Source organism: Symphalangus syndactylus, chromosome 3 (assembly GCF_028878055.3).
Source record: "Symphalangus syndactylus isolate Jambi chromosome 3, NHGRI_mSymSyn1-v2.1_pri, whole genome shotgun sequence".
Taxonomy (NCBI): Eukaryota; Metazoa; Chordata; class Mammalia; order Primates; family Hylobatidae; genus Symphalangus; species Symphalangus syndactylus.
Window position 1 is genome coordinate 82,612,751 of NC_072425.2, and position 16,396 is coordinate 82,629,146.

Here is a 16,396-nt window from a genome sequence, read left to right on the forward strand (position 1 = left end):
GCTCCCAGTCCTCACTATGATCTTTATACGCTGTTGAAAACAATGACTTTTATTTATTTAAAGGCAGCAGTAGTTCCCATTACTCTCATAATGTTATAGCTAAGCCTTGATTTAGTTCCAGAAAATAAATAGGATAAATTTTTAATATTTCCCTAGCTCTGTCTGCTGTAAGAGAATTTCAGAGTATGAAGGTAAGATGAAGCAGATATAGAAGAACATTTTTAGATACTGACCATTTTTCCTTGGAATTTAGAGAAAATTTAGTTTGTTTCCCAAATTCTGCACTTCTATAGATAAAAGTCAATTTCTATTTTAGTAGCTCTAAAAGAACTAGGCGAGAGAGGATTATTATCCGCAATAGTAAGTAGCAAGTACTTTGGCAAGTCTGAATTAGAGTACAAGTGAAGACATTCACAAACACACTTTTTCCATCTCCTGGATGTGGTATGGGCTTTATGTTAGAATTAAAGCATCACAATTAACTGATTGTAGGGTGCTGGTGGGCAATGCAATCCATCAACATATCTACCCCAACAGATGTGGAGATATATGGAAAAAATATGTTAACCAAAGTGGTCAGGAGAACAAAACACAGAAAACACCTTAAAACTGAGGACATTGTCTCTTCTTGTCTGAAAAAAAGGGATTCCCCAGAGCACAGAAAGTATTTATCAGGGGAGTGCTTCTATTCTGTTATCACAGGAGGGCTTGATGCAGATTCCGGCCATTCATACACGTCTGGCAGCAGGGAATCAGATTCACTCCATCATATTCTTTCTTTAACATATTTGGCCTTGTCTTCAAGTTCTGGGTATTGGAAAGCCATTTTATTAGCATATACGTATTCTGTAACTTTAATAGCAATGTTAATAGAAACTTTCTGAATATTAGCAAGTGGTGGGTGAAGTCTCCCTTGGGCTAGCTTTTCATCTGTCATTTTGGCTTGTCAATGCCTTTGCAGCTTCTAGGAAAACATTGTCACTAATTTGCTGGGTGTTACAGACAATAACAGCTAAAGTCACACCTGGAAAAATATATACATTGTTTCCTTGATCTGGTGTAAAGATTCGCCCATCTGTGAGTTTCACATGCCCAAATGGACTGTCACTGGCAAACAAACACTTGCCCTCTGCAAGTATATATGCTGCTTCAGCCGTGCACTCATGCACTCCGCCTGTGCTGTAGGATTACTTAATACAAATATTACAGGCCTTTCATCGATAGAGGCAATGGCTCTGATAACATCAGGAGTGAAAAGATGGCCAGCACCTGCAACTCCAATTGTAGTTGAAGTCTTCATTATATTCACTGCACCTTCAAAAGTATCAGGTATGCTCTCTGGGACTGGGTAAGTAAATGGTTCCTGTTAACTATCTATTTTTGCTTTCCGCCCCTAAACTAATAAACCATACTTGTCAAACATCCAGATTTTCTTTTGTGCCTTTTCTTCCGACAGGTCATTTTCTGCCATAGACATTCTAAAAGATTTGCAATTCTAAGAGTAATCTCTCCTGCTCCAAGGAATAAGATTTTGTGTTCAGAGGTTGGTTTACTAGTAACTTTTTGCGTTGCAAGAAGACCTGCTAGAGCTACTGCAGCTGTCCCTTGAATATCATCATTGAAAGTGCAATATTTTTATTGGTATTTTCTCAACCTAAATGCATTGTGATTTCCACAACCTTCCAATTGAATGAGTGTGTTCCAGCCATATCTGTCAGTAATAGCTTTCATAAACTCATCAATCAGATCATCAGACTGTTGTGTGCGATCTCGTTTCTGGTACAAGCCCATGTAAAATGTGTCTTTTAAGAGTGCGATATTATTAGTTCCCACATCAATACACACCAGAAAGCATCTATCAGGCCATATTCCTGGACGAACTGTATACAAACAAATTTTTCCTACTGGAATTCCCATTCCATAGACACCCAGATCTCCAAGACCCAGAATTCTCTCTCCATCAGTCACCAAAACAGCCTTAACATGATTTTCTGGCCACTTATCCACAATTAATCTAACACGACCTCTGTCTGAGATGGAAATAAATAATCCCTTAGGTCTTCTAAAGAGGTGTCCACACTGGGAGCAGACAAGACCAACCGTCGGTGTATATACAATTGGCATTAAACTCTCAGTGTCATCTTGCAGTATTCTATAAAACAATTTATCATTTCTTTCTTGTATGTAGATATATTTTTCCAAAGGGCTAGTCATTTTTTTTCAAGTTTCTATGGAATCTTAAGGCTTGAATATCTTATGTCTGTATTTGGGGAGGTAGAAGCCCTTGAAGACCAAGCATTTGTCGTTCTTGTAAAGTAAATGCCATTCCCTTGTTTGTTCTTGGATTCAGCATAAGTGGCTTGCCTTTTTCTTTTATGTGCAAATGTCGACATGCGAAAGTACAAGTGGTGGAAACTACGCTTAACCCGGACAACATCTTTTCTTTCACCAGAGGTCTGGCGCCACAACAGGCGGTGCTGTGGGCGAAGAGGCAGCGCCTTGTCGCCCGCCCTGGAGATGCTCAGCTCTCGTGCCACCAGGCCCTCCCCTTCTGCGAGCCTCCTGGAGTCTGCGCCAGCTCAGGCTCGCACTGGCGCGGGAGGCTCCACACTCTGAGGTAGGCCGGGGAGGGGAGGGCGCGGGTCCAGGTGGGCACGGCCCACCAGATCTTTTTAAACGTAAATTTTACTCGGCCGGGCGCGGTGGCTCACGCTTGTAATCCCAGCACTTTGGGAGACCGAGGCGGGCAGATCACGAGGTCAGATCGAGACCACGGTGAAACCCCGTCTCTACTAAAAATAAATTTTCCTTTTATATTTTTAATTTTTTTCTTCTATTGGAGGTATTTGCCATTTTCAATTAATTCATATGAATTCTTTATAAATTAAGGTAATTAAAACTTTACATTATGTGTTCCAAATATTTTTCTCTCTTTTCCTTTTTCTTACTCTATTAGCCATAAATGACTGATATGATGTAGTGAAGTACATCAACATTTTCATTCATGGAATATTTTTTGAATGTATCTGTGGTGTCCTATTTTCCCACGTCCATACTTTTAACTGCATGTAATCTACATTTGAATATTGCACTGATACCTCTAATGTCTAATCTCACATGAAGCCAGCCTTAACTTTATACAGAGCCCTTGGTCAACTGTCTCTATACTTTCACATTAGTTATCAAATAATACGGTTTGGAACTCTGTCCCCACCCAAATCTCATGTTGAAATGTAATTTCCAATGCTGTATGGGAAGTGATTGGATCAGAAGAACAGTTTCTTGTGGTTTAACACCGTTTCTCCTTGGTGCTGTCATCACGATACGAGTTCTTACGAGATCTGATTGGAGGTCTCAGAAGAAGACAGGATGAGGAAAAGATTGGAACTTCCTAGAGACTTATTGAATGGTTGTGACCAACATGCTGACAGTGATATGGACAGTGAAGTACAGGCCGAGGAGGTCTCAAATGGAAATGAGGAATTTATTGGGAACTGGAGTAAAGGTCACTTCTGCTATGCTTTAGAAAAAAGCCTGACTGCATTTTGCCCCTGCTCTAGGGATAAGTGGAACTTTGAACTTGAGAGTGATGATTTAGAGTATCTGGTGAGAGAAATTTCTAAGTAGCAAAGCACTCAAGATGTGAACTGGCTGCTTCTAACAATCTATGCTCACATGCCTGAGTAAAGAAATGACCTGAAGCTAGAACTTATGTTTAAAAGAGAAGCAGAGGGTAAAGATTTGCAGCCTGTCCATTTCATAGAAAAGAAAAGCCCATTTTCAGTGGTGGAATTCAAACAGGCTGCAGAAATTTGCATAAGAAGAGTCAAGTGCTAATAGCAAAGACAATAGGGAAAGACCTCAAAGGCATTTCAGAGAACTTTGTGGTAGCCTCTCCAATTAGAGGCCACAAAGCCTAGAAGGACAGAATGATTTTGTGGGCCAGGCTCATGGCCCCTCTGCCCTGTGCAGCCTTGGGATATTCTCTGCATCCCAACCACTCAACCTCCAGCCATAGCTAAAAGGGGCCAAGGTACAGCTTGGACCACTGCTTCAGAGGTGCAAGCTATAAGACTTGGTGGCTTCCGCCTGTTGTTAAGCCTGTGGGTGCACAGAATGCAAGAATTGGGGCTGGAAAGACTCCACCTTGATTTCAGAGGATATACAGAAATGGCTGATGTCCAGGCAGAAGCCTGCTGCGGGGCAGAGCCCTCATGGAAAATCTCTACTAGGGCAGTGCAGAGGGAATATCTGGAGTTAGATCCCCTACACAGAGTCCCCACTGGGGCACTTCCTAGTGGAGCTGTGAGAAGTGGAGCACCATCCTTCAGACCCCAGAATAGTAGATCCACCAACAGCTTGCACCCTGCACCTGGAAAAGCAGCAAGCACTCAATGCCAGCCCTTGAGAGAAACTGTGGGGGCTGAAACTGGCAAAGCCACAAGAGTAAAACTGCCCAAGGCTTTGGGAGCCCACCCCTTGCACTTGTATGCCGTGGTGAGACATGGGGTCAAAGGAGATTATTTTGGAGCATTAAGAGTTAATGACTGTCCTACTGGGTTTCAGACATGCATGGGACCTGTATCTCCTTTAATTGACAGATTTCTCCCTTTTGGATTGGGAGTAATTACTCAATGCCTTTACCTCCAAGGTATCTTGGAAGTAACTAATTCGTTTTTTATTTTACAGGCTTATAAGCAGAACAGACTAGCCTTGTCTTGGATGAGACTTTGGACTGTGGACTTTTGAGTTAATAATAGAATGAGTGAAGACTTTGGTGGACTGTTGGGAAGGCATGATTGTATTTTGAAATGTGAGAAGGTCTTGAGATTTCAGAGAGGCCAGGTGTGGAATGATGGTTTGCATCTGTGTCTCCACCCAAATCTCTTTCTGAAATGAACCTCAATGCTGAAGTTGGGGCCCAGTGGGAGGTTATTTGATCATGGGGGTGGGTTCTCATGATTTAACACCACCCACACTTAGTGTTATCATCACAATAGTGAGTTCTCATATCTGGTTGTTTAAAAGTGTGTAGCACCTACCCCTTCTCTCTCTTCCTCCTGTACCAGTCAGGTGAAGCTCCTAGCTCCCCTTTGCCTTCCACCATAATTGGAAACTGTCTGAATCCTCCCCAGAAGCAAAATCCACTATGCTGCCTATATAGCCTGCAAAAGTGTGAGTCAATTAGGCCTCTTTTCTTTATAAATTACCCAGTCTTAGGTATTTCTTTGTAACAGTGTGAGAATAGACTAATACACCAAGTTTGTCTGATTTTAACCCAGTCAATGGCTGAGGCAACAAACTCACTATGAGAACAGCCAGACAGTGCTTTACCACTTGCCCTTAATGCTATGCCTTGTTTCCCATCCCAGGGCTTCTGTACTATTTCTGAAGCATATATCATATTCTTAGTGTGCATAAACACAAAACTTGGAGGTATCAAGTAGTTACTACACTTGAGGTGAATCTGTGTTTGGAGACAAGGAATTGGTAGATAAATTCATATCCCTTCTTCCTCCTGGACCTCTCATTTGCAGTGCTTTGTATTATCTGACCTCTTGGAAGTGCTGTGAGTTTGTGTTATTGGTAGGAGCTTGACCCAAGAATCAGATAATCTAGTTACGCACCTGATATTTGTTCTTGCTCCTTTCATACTGTATTTCCCCTTTCCTTCACACTGCTTCTCAACGATTGCACTTTCTAAGAACACATTTACACATAAACTTTTGCTTCAAGCTCTTGATTTCTGAAAATCGTGTATTAAGTAGATGTCCAATAAAAGTCATTAATATGTCAAATATAAACCATTTATTTTCAGTATCCTTCTGTTTGGTCCCATTGTTTTCATATTTGTTATCTACAATCTATTTTCCATATGCAGGGAAAGATGCTTTTTAAAAAGACACATTGTATCATGTCACTACTCTTCATTCAGTGCTTCAAAGAATTTGCACTTGCTCAGAGTAAAGCTGTGACCTTACAGGAACTTATTAAAGCCCTACTTATTTTAGCCCTTGTTATTTATTTAACCTCATTCTCCTACTACACATTTGGTCTTTATCCCTAGTCACAGACCTCCTTGCTGAATGTTAAATATGCCAAACACCCTCCTCTATTATGGCTCTTTTACTTGCTGTATATTAATACCTTGTTAAATAGATAATTCACTAATTTATTTTAGAATAGTTCCTAACCCATGGTACCAATATAATAGTTATCACTTGTTATGATATTTTAGATTAGAAACTGTTATTAGCATTAGTGCCTCAATGTTATTATCATCATCAGTAAAATGTGGATGTTTTGTTCTTTTGAGTATATGAGAATAATATGATAGAGTGATCAATACCAGAAAAACATTATACAAATGCTAATAATTATTTCAATATTTAACGTGTTCATTGCACTAACAATCACTTTTATTCACATTTCTAAATTTTTACCATCATACATTTAGATGACTAAGTGTTCTATAGACTTCAGCATGTACCCATGTTAATATGCTACTCACTTCTTCAATCACCTCCTTTTTCATTCCCTTTCCATTATCTAATTACTATATGCATGCTTGGTCCATTTCCTCCTTCATTCTAGCAACTATTCCGTTGCTTTTTAAAAAAACTCTCCGTTACCATTCTTTTTTAGGTTCACTTCTCACTTTTCTAAGTTATTTCCCATTTCTCATTTTCTTTTTCTAATATCATGGGATTTCTCAGCCAGTGTTTGATGGCCAAGTTTGGAGTTGTCTGTTGCCATGGATACTGTTTCAGCTACTTGCCCACAGGAGGGAGCCCTCTACTTGTTAAAGGTATGTTGGCAGCAGCAAGACGTTTTTCTGGAAAAGGACAGTGGAGCAGGGACTAATTAGCAATAAAGATGTAAGATGGCTTATTTTCCCATATATAGTGTACGTCTCGTGCTGGTCCAAGTATGGCATTTTCACTTTCATTAGACTTATGTCAAGACCGTACAAAATTGGTACTTATATGGCAGAGTATGAAAGGCATCTACATTGCCCTAATATTTCTTCTCATTTTCTTTTACCAGTCATGTTTGTCTCTTTGCGTTAAAATCTTAAAATAAAATATCTCGTTAGGTAAAAAGAACCTAAGGGAAATGGACAACACATAGGATAGTTATCATAGGAAAGAAAAAAAAATCAAAATGAGTGGTTCTCAAAGAGGGTAAGGTGTAAATTAGGGACAAAGCAGTGGAATTCCCAAGATAATTGTGAAATTTTTTTTCTGTAAGATTTTATCTCTTTAGAAGACTAGAGTGCTTGAAATAAAGGAAATTTCAACTTAAACTCTCCACATTCACAGTTTTCTTTTGGGGCAATATGTCAAGATGAAAATATTTGTATTCAGGGTAAAAGAGTGATGTGTAAATTGGGAGACCAGAAAATATTCTTTTACAGTTATCTGCCACTGTCAGCCCCATAGATACACTATAGTTACTCTGAAACCTTGAAGTTCTGGAAGATAGAATTGATCCTTCTACCTTTCCAGGCAGTCATTTCTGCTCACTCACCTACTCCTGCTGAATATGACTGGGCTTTTTGTGAGTTTACAGCTTACAATTCTTTCCCTGGCTACACACTTTTCATAACTAATTATAATTTACAGTAAGTAGGAACACAAGATTATGGTTATGCCTAAAATAGTGTATGCTACCTTCGGTAGGCAAAAAATTTAAAAAGGTGTTAAAAATCCAAAGAAAGTGTTTAGGTAAAATATGAAGAAGGGGGCATTGGACAGTCAAAGTTGGTGGGGCAAGAAGCACAGTTCTCTTAAAAAATACTAAGTCTGATGCCTTGTATTTCTTAAGAAACAAGAGAGACATCTATCTGTCCAAATTAATGTGGGGATGAAGTTGGCATAAAAATAAGAAGGCAGCAATTGAAACCATATCTCCTGTTGTGTTTTTACAGTTCTGATCACAAATGCTCATTTATTATGAAGAGTATTAATTTAAAGCAAATGACTATACTCACATAAAATAAGGTCTATATTTTATTATTGAAAAGCATTTTGTTATTGAAAAGGCTTTTTATGGTAGAGAAATAGAGATTTAGGATGGCAGACCATCTTCATCAACCCTAAATTGATGATTATAAAACATATATTAAGTGTAAAACATTGAGCTGTAATTTCAAATATAAATGATTCAAAACAAAGTGAATTTGATGGACTTTGTGCTGTGTTCATTTTTATTTTTACTCCTCCTTTAAGCAGGATTCTCAACTTTCACATTGCATGTCCAAGTACTTCCATTTTTAAATGCTGCACTATTATATATGTTGATGCTGGAAATCTATTTTACTTGAGTGCGTGAAAGTAATTTAAGAGCCAGAAATTAATGATAGAGGCCAAATTCTTCAAAATAGATTATTATAAAAAGAAGAGATTCCTACTACAAAAAAAGTCACTATTTTCTATTACAACTAGGACTAAAGGAAAAATTCTTTAATCAAAGCAGATCACATATGTATTCAAAGCACTTATCTGTTCTCTAACTCAATAAAAATTTCACAGATTGATTTTTTTTCTCATTTAGTTCTGACAGTCAAAGTAGAAATTTTAAAATAATAATAATAATAATAATAATAACACCGTACATTTAAATAACAAAGCAGCTTTTTTTCCCCAAACTAACCCAACAGAAGAGCTATATAGATGAGATCTGCATGGACTTATCAAATGAAGAAAAACGTGCTCTATTTGTAGCTAACTTTTTCTGGGGGGCGGGGGATATGTTGGATGTGTCTGGAGGCTCATTAAAACCCCCTAATAATTTTCAAAACATGCTAACTGCAGACAGAGGTTGAATTCTAAAACACTTTCTTTGAAATTTTGTATATAAGTCATCACAGAAGCAAAACAGAAGCAAACAAATGAACAAAATGGTAACAAATTAACTGAAGGGTAATAGTCACTATGCAACCTACCTGTATCTCTGTAAAATAACAAAAATGCCATCAGCACCATCACAAGAAAACAACATTTAAAGAATTGAGGAAAAATCTGTTTAAAAATGCTTGCTGAAATGTTTTGGTTTCACCTGAGCAAACCATCAATTCAGTGTTACAAGGTGATTGAACTGATTTTATCTCAAAGCACAATACCTGTGAGCACAGTCTTATTTTGAAAAAAAAAATTACATATAGATACATATATACATATATGTATATTATTTATTTAATCTATAATTATTTAACCTTATTTTTACTAGAACCTGTTTAAATTATTAAATTTGCTAGATAATATATGTGACTTTAATTTAGACTACTAAAAAGTGAATTTGTTTTACTTGTTTAATATGAGAGTAAAATATTATTTCAATGTAAGTTGTTCATGATTGTTGATTCAAAGTAGCAAAAATAAATTTTTTTGAGCATGAAAAATTTAAACAGTTATCTATAAAGTCTGGGCTTTGGACAAGTGAGTAATTGGCTTGATCTTTTTGTCCTTTCCTACACTGTTCACCAATTACACATTAGGCTTTTGAAAACCAAGGTGGGAATCTAAATTACAACAGGTTTTTCTCAGTTGACCTCTTACTTTGCTTCCAGGCTTTAGAAAGATAATTACTTACTTACATCAAAAGGCTTTTGCTAGGTTATTTAAAAAACAAATCTGTTTACTTCTCTTTACAGGTGAAATGATCTAAATTTGTTGGCCTCTCATATAAAAAGGATAAATGAATAAAGTCTCTGCATACTCTCTGCACTCTTAGCAACATATCTCCCATGACCCAAAAGCCAGGGACCCCAGAGGAAGGAATTCAGCATTCAAAAACACTAACGTTTCATTGTAAGGCAAGCATACTTTCCATTTATTTAAAAAGCATCTTGAATTTTTTCTTCCTCGGGGCCCTCATTGTTGCACACTCATTCATGGGAGCTTTATGTTGGAAATAATTTTCTATACCTGCATGTTTGCTGGCCTTCAACACATACAGTTCTTTCTTTACACTAGATACCGTTTCAAGGTGTGTGTGTGTGTGTGTGTGTGTCTGTGTTTTTAGTTGCTGTGTCATTACTTTGGTACTTCTTTTCCATTACTTTTGATTTGTAATAGGTTGCAAAGTTCTGTAATCCTCTTTCTTCCTAGACAGTCCTCACATAAATCTTGGCATCAAGTCCCCTTTGTTCCACATTCCACCAAATCCCATGGTGTAGCCTTACTCCCGATGATTCAGGACATGATCACAACTTCATCACTTTGCAAAACATTGAAGTGAAGTTGTGCAATAATAACACTAACTGCCATTCATTAAGTAAACCTGTAATTCAGCAGGTTAAATCCTTGCAATCCCTTTCATCTTTGTCTGGTGGAAGATAATGTCTTTTCCAGAAAACCATCTTGAAGTAATCAACCCGTCCTTATCTGTTGAATTCTGCGTATCTATCACAGTTGCTATTGCAGGTTTGTCCATGGATTTGTATACATTTGTCTTTCTTGATGCCCTAGACTATAAACTCATTAAGGGCTATATATACATTTTTTATCATACTTTAAGTTCTAGGGTACATGTGCACAACGTGCAGGTTTGTTACATATGTATACATGTGCCATGTTGGTGTGCTGCACCCATTAACTCGTCATTTACATTAGGTATATCTCCTAATGCTATCCCTCCCCCCTCCTGCCACCCCACGACAGGCCCCGGTGTGCGATGTTCCCCTTCCTATGTCAAAGTGTTCTCATTGTTCAATTCCCACCTATGAGTGAGAACATGCAGTGTTTGCTTTTTTGTCCTTGCGATAGTTTGCTGAGAATGATGGTTTCCAGCTTCATCCATGTCCCATTAGCTAGAACTATACTAGATATGTAATAGATTCTTAATAAGTATTTTTTCAATAAATAAATCCTTACAACAACACAGGAATGTAGGCATCATTAGCACATTTTAATTTGAGAAACTCACTACTGGGAGGTTAAGTAAATGTTCCCAGCTCTTATTGAGACTAAAACCTCAGATAAGTCTAATGCTTATACTTGTTCTTTTTGACGTTTTCTCTTTTTTTTGAGACAGTCTCTCACTTTGTTGCCCAGGCTGCAGTGTGCAGTAGCATGATCATAGCTCACTACAGTCTCATACTACCTGGCTCAAGTGAGACTCCCACCTCAGCTTCCTGAGTAGTGGGGATCAAAGGCTTTTGTCACTATGCCCAGCTAATTTTTTATTGGGGTCGGGGACAGGGTTTGACTTTTTGTTGTCCAAGCTTGTCTTGACCTCCTGGGCTCAAGTGATCCTCTCACTTCAGCCTCCCGACTAGCTGGGATTAGAGGCACATGTCATCATGCACAGTTAATTTTTTAAAAATTGTGTGTAGAGATGGGGTCTCTCTATGCTACCCAGGCTGGTCTCAAACTTCTGGCCTCAAGTGATATTCCTCCCTCAGCCTCCCAAAGTAAGTACTGGGATTACAGGCATGAGCCACTATGCCTGGCCATTTTTTCACTTTTGTTAAACCCTATATGACCTAATATTCTGATTTCATTGTTTACAGAATTAAGTTTGTATTGTTGGCATTTTGGTTGTTATTATATGATGTGGTTTGGCTCTGTGTCCGCACCCAAATCTCACCCTGAGTTGTAATAATTTCCACATGTCAAGGGTGGGACCAGGTGGAGATAATTGAATAATGGGGCTGGTTTCCCTAACGCTGTTCTCATGATAGTGAGTGAGTTTTCACAAGATCTGATGGTTTTACAAGGGGCTTCTCCCTTTGTTGGGCACTCATTCTCTCTCTTGCCACACTGTGAAGAGGTAACTTTGGCCACGATTGTAAGTTTCTTGAGGCCTCCCCAGCCATGCAGAACTGTGAGTCAATTAAACCTTTCCTTTATAAACTACCCAGTCACAGACAGTTCTTTATAACAGTGTGAGAATGGACTAATATACTGTTATTTTCATTTTTACTCCAGATGCATATTCAGAATGAAAATAATGTTCTAAAAAACTAAATAGAAAAAAAAGTAACTGAATGAGAATGACTTGCTTTGGATTATCTGAATGGGGAGTATCAATATTTGGATGAAATCAGATTAGATAGGTAAAATAGTAAATATTGAGATTGAAAAATCTGAAATGAGGTATTCAATATTATATTTAAAAACAGAGTGCAAGATGCTAATCACACTATTTTTGAAAAGAAGAGAAAAAGAGATGTTGAAATTAGCCTCGTAGCCAGAATTATTTTTCCTAGGGGAGATACTTCTAAGGCAGTTAATGTGGTTCTGAATCTGTAGTTTTGCTTTGTTTTTATTGGTGCTCTTTTCTCCCAAGCCTTCAAAATGTAGCTATCAGGAAATGTTATTACAACCTATTCAATTTTAGCTGGACTTCATTACAGGCTAATCGGCCCTTGTAATCTATTTTATATGTTTCTGTACGATTTGCTGAATTGTTGTCTCAAAATAACATTTTTAATATGTTCAGCAATAACCACAAGTATACTTGTGAACTCAATAAAAAATAGCATTAAATGTTCATGTCCCCAAGTACTCATAAGAACAAGAGAACTTGACTTCCCAGAGAATATTATATAGAAAGGAATTTTGTCTATATCAACATACCTCAGAGATATTGCAGGTTTGATTTCAGACCACTATGATAGAGAGCAGCACAAATTTTTTGCTTTCTAAGTGCATGTAAAATTTATGTTTATACTATATTATGGTCTATTAAGTGTGTAATAACATTATGTTTAAAACATTTTTTATACTTTAACTTAGAAATATTTTATTGCTGTAAAATTCTAACGATTATCTGAGCCTTCAGGGAGTCCTAATTTTTTGCTGATGGAGGGACTTGCCTCCTGTAGTTGGCTACTTGACTAATCAGGGTGGTGGTTGCTGAAGGCTGGGACGTCTGTGACAATTTATTTAAATAAGACAACAATGAAGTTTACCCCATTGATTGACTCTTTCTTTCACAAATGATTTCTCTGTAAAATGAAATGCTGCCTAATAGCATTTTACCCAGTAGAAATTCCTTCAAAATTAAAGTCATTTCTCTCAAACCCTACCACTGCTTTATCAACTAAGTTCATAAAATATTCTAAATCCTTTGTTGTCTTTTCAATGATGTTTACAGCATCTTCACCAAGGGCAGTTTCCATCCTAAGAAACCACTTTATTTGCTCATCTGTAAGAAGCAACTTCTCATTTGTTCAGTTTCATCATGGGATTGCAGCAATTCTGTGACAGCTACAGGTTCTATCTCTCAATCTATTCTCTTGTTATTTCCATCACGTCTGTGGTTCCTTCCTCCCCTCAAAGTCACTCATAGGGCTTGGAATCAACCTCTTTCAAACTCCTATTTATGTTGCAATTTTGATCTCCATTATAAATCACAAATGTTTTTAATGGCACCTAGAATTGTGAATTCTTTCCAGAGGTTTTCAATTTATTTTTCCCAAATTCTTCAGAAGAATCTCTATCAATGGCAGCTGTAGCCTTACAAAATATATTTCTTAAATAATAAGACTCAAAATTCAAAATTACTCCTTGATCCATGGGCTACATAATGAACGTTCTGTTAGCAGGCATGGTCATCTCAACTCCATCTCGACTCATCAGAGCTCTCATCTCGACTCCATCAGAGCTCTTTGATGACCAGGTGTATTGTCAAATAAGTAGTAATGTTTTGAAAGATTTTTTTTTTTCCTCTGAACAGTAGATATCAACAGTGAGCTTGACGTATTCAGTAAAGCATGCTGTAAACAGATGTACTCTCATCCAGGCTTTGTTGTTCCATTTACAGAACACAGACAGAGTAGATTTAGCATAGTTATTAAGGGCCCACAGATTTTTTGGAATGACCAATGAGCATTGGCTTCAACTTAAATCCATCAGCTGCACTGGCCCCTAGCAAGAGTCAGCCCATCTTTCAAAGCCTGGAAGCCAGTCATTGACTTCTCTCTAGTTATGAAAGCCCTAGATAGCATCTTCTTCCAATAGAAGGCTGTTTTGTATAGGTTGAAAATCTGTTGTTGTTTGCCACCTTCATCAATGATTTTAGCTAGATCTTCTACATCAACACCTCCTGCTTCACCATGTGCTTTCATGTTATAGGTATGGCTTCCTTCCATAAACCTGATGAACCAGACTCTAATAGCTTCAAACTTTTCTTTTGCAGTCTTCTCACCTCTCTCAGCATTGACAGAATTGAGGTAAGTTATGGCCTTGTTCTGGATTAGGCTTTGGCTTAAGGGAACATTGTGGCTTGTTTGATCTTTTATCCAGACCACTCGAACATTCTCCATATCAACAATGAGGTTGTTTCATTTTCTTATTATTTGCTTATTTGCTGGAGTAGCTGTTTAATCTCCTTAAAGAACTTTTTCTTTGCATTCATAACTTGGCTAAGTGTTTGGCACAAGAAACCTAGGTTTCAGTCAGTCTTGGCTTTTGGCCCGCCTTCCTCACTAAGCTTGATTATTTATAGCTTTTGCTTAAAAGGGAGACATGTGTGACTCTTACTTTCACTTGAACAGTTAGAGGCCATCGTAGGGTGATTGATTGGCCTAATTTTAATGCTGTTGTATCTCAAAGAATAGGGAGGGAGAGAGAGAGAGAGAGAGATAGGGTTCTACAAATGGCTGATTTGGAGAACAGTCAGAGCACAAACAACATTTATTGATTATGTTTGCCATCTTATATGAGTGTGGTTCTTGGTGCCCTAACTCACTTACAATAGTAACATTAAAGATCTTTGATCAAAGCATGTCATAACAGATATAATAGTAATAATAAGAATAATAAAGTTTGAAATATTACGAGAATTATGAAAATGAGACACAGAGAGCATGTAGTGAGCACATGCTTTTGGAAAAATGGCACTTAAGACTTGATTGACATAGGATTGCCAGAAACATTCAGTCTGTAAGGAAATAAAATATCTGAAAAGCACAATGAAGCAAAAGGTAATAAAATGAAGTATGCATTTATTTTATGAGTAATGGTAAAGGGTGGCAAGCTAGCATGAAACAAACTGAAATAGGATGCTGACACCAGGCACTGTATTTTTGGAAATGTTTTCCTATTTAAGCTGTCTTTTTATAAGCACATAAAACTTCTTTTGCAGAATTCTTACTATCATAATTCTTCCTTATGTGGACCCAGTATTTTAAAGACTATTGTTATTGCAGAAACAATACTTCAAAGTGCTTAGTGGTAAAGCTGTTGAGAGTAAAATGAATTTTCGACACCTATCATAGAATGTTGTATAAAAATAAGGATTTTTTTGGATCATAATATGATCATTGAGTTCTAACGAAATGAATCTCTCTCTCATTCTTTTTAACATCTCCATAGGTTACACAGAGGTACTAAATACAGGCAAAATTCACCAAATGCATATGTAACTTTACATGTGTTTCCAAAATCACTGAGCAAAGAGGAAAAAGTGTGGATCACTGAAAGTATATAGGGAGAGTAAGTGGGTGAAGAAAGCAAAGAGTGAAAGAAATAAGAAATTCCATTATATCAAAAAGAAAAAAATAGATAGTAGATATAGATTTAAAATTCCAGTTTCTTTAAATACAAATTATATTGCAAATCCTCTTAGTTATAGACATTGCATTCATAATATATAGCAAACTTTTTTTTTTCTTTTTGAGGCAGAGTCTCACTCTGTTGCCCAGGCTGGAGTGCAGTGGCATGATCTTGGCTCACTGCAACCTCTGCCTCCTGGGTTCAAGCAATTCTTCTGCTTCAGCCTCCTGAGTAGCTGGGACTACAGGTGAGTGCCACCACGTCTGGCTAATTTTTTGGGTTTTTTTTTAGTAGAGATGGGGTTTACCATATTGGCCAAACTGATCTCCAACTCCTGATGTTGTAATCCACCCACCTCAGCCTCCCAAAGTGCTGGGATTACAGGCGTGAGCCACTGCGTCCGGAGATATATAGTAAACTTTTGATGCTATAGAATTTTCACTTTTCAATAGTTTTAATGTTTTAAAATGTTCTTCTCTAATACTAGCCTATAATATTATTTCTTATATTATAAACTTTCACCTTAAAGTGTTTCATATAAAGCTGCTTAACTGTATGTCTTCTAATTTTCAACTGTTAGGGAACCAATTCTACTCTTTTCTTATTTAAAAAAGACCCAGGAACTCAAATGAAAGAATATTAGAGTTCTTTTTATTTAATACCATTATTTAGTCATGTTTCCTTCCATGAAAAGTTTCCAGTGTCTTTTAATAGATTTTTTATTATTTTCCTGCTTTTCACACAGTTCAGTGGGCATGCAATTACCTGCTATCTATACTGGCAAAGAAACAAATTATTGGAAAGTTACAACCTATTCATGTTACTTTTCAGTAATTTAAATAGAATTACAAGGAACACATTTAAATCTATATTTGAATCTGAATCAGATG

At 37.3% G+C, this 16,396-nt stretch overlaps 1 pseudogene; it reads right to left on the reverse strand.

Annotated features, from left to right (window-relative positions):
* Positions 1 to 374: 374 nt before the first annotated feature.
* On the reverse strand, positions 375 to 2,509 carry LOC129478349 (NAD-dependent malic enzyme, mitochondrial-like; annotated as a pseudogene).
* Positions 2,510 to 16,396: the final 13,887 nt, after the last annotated feature.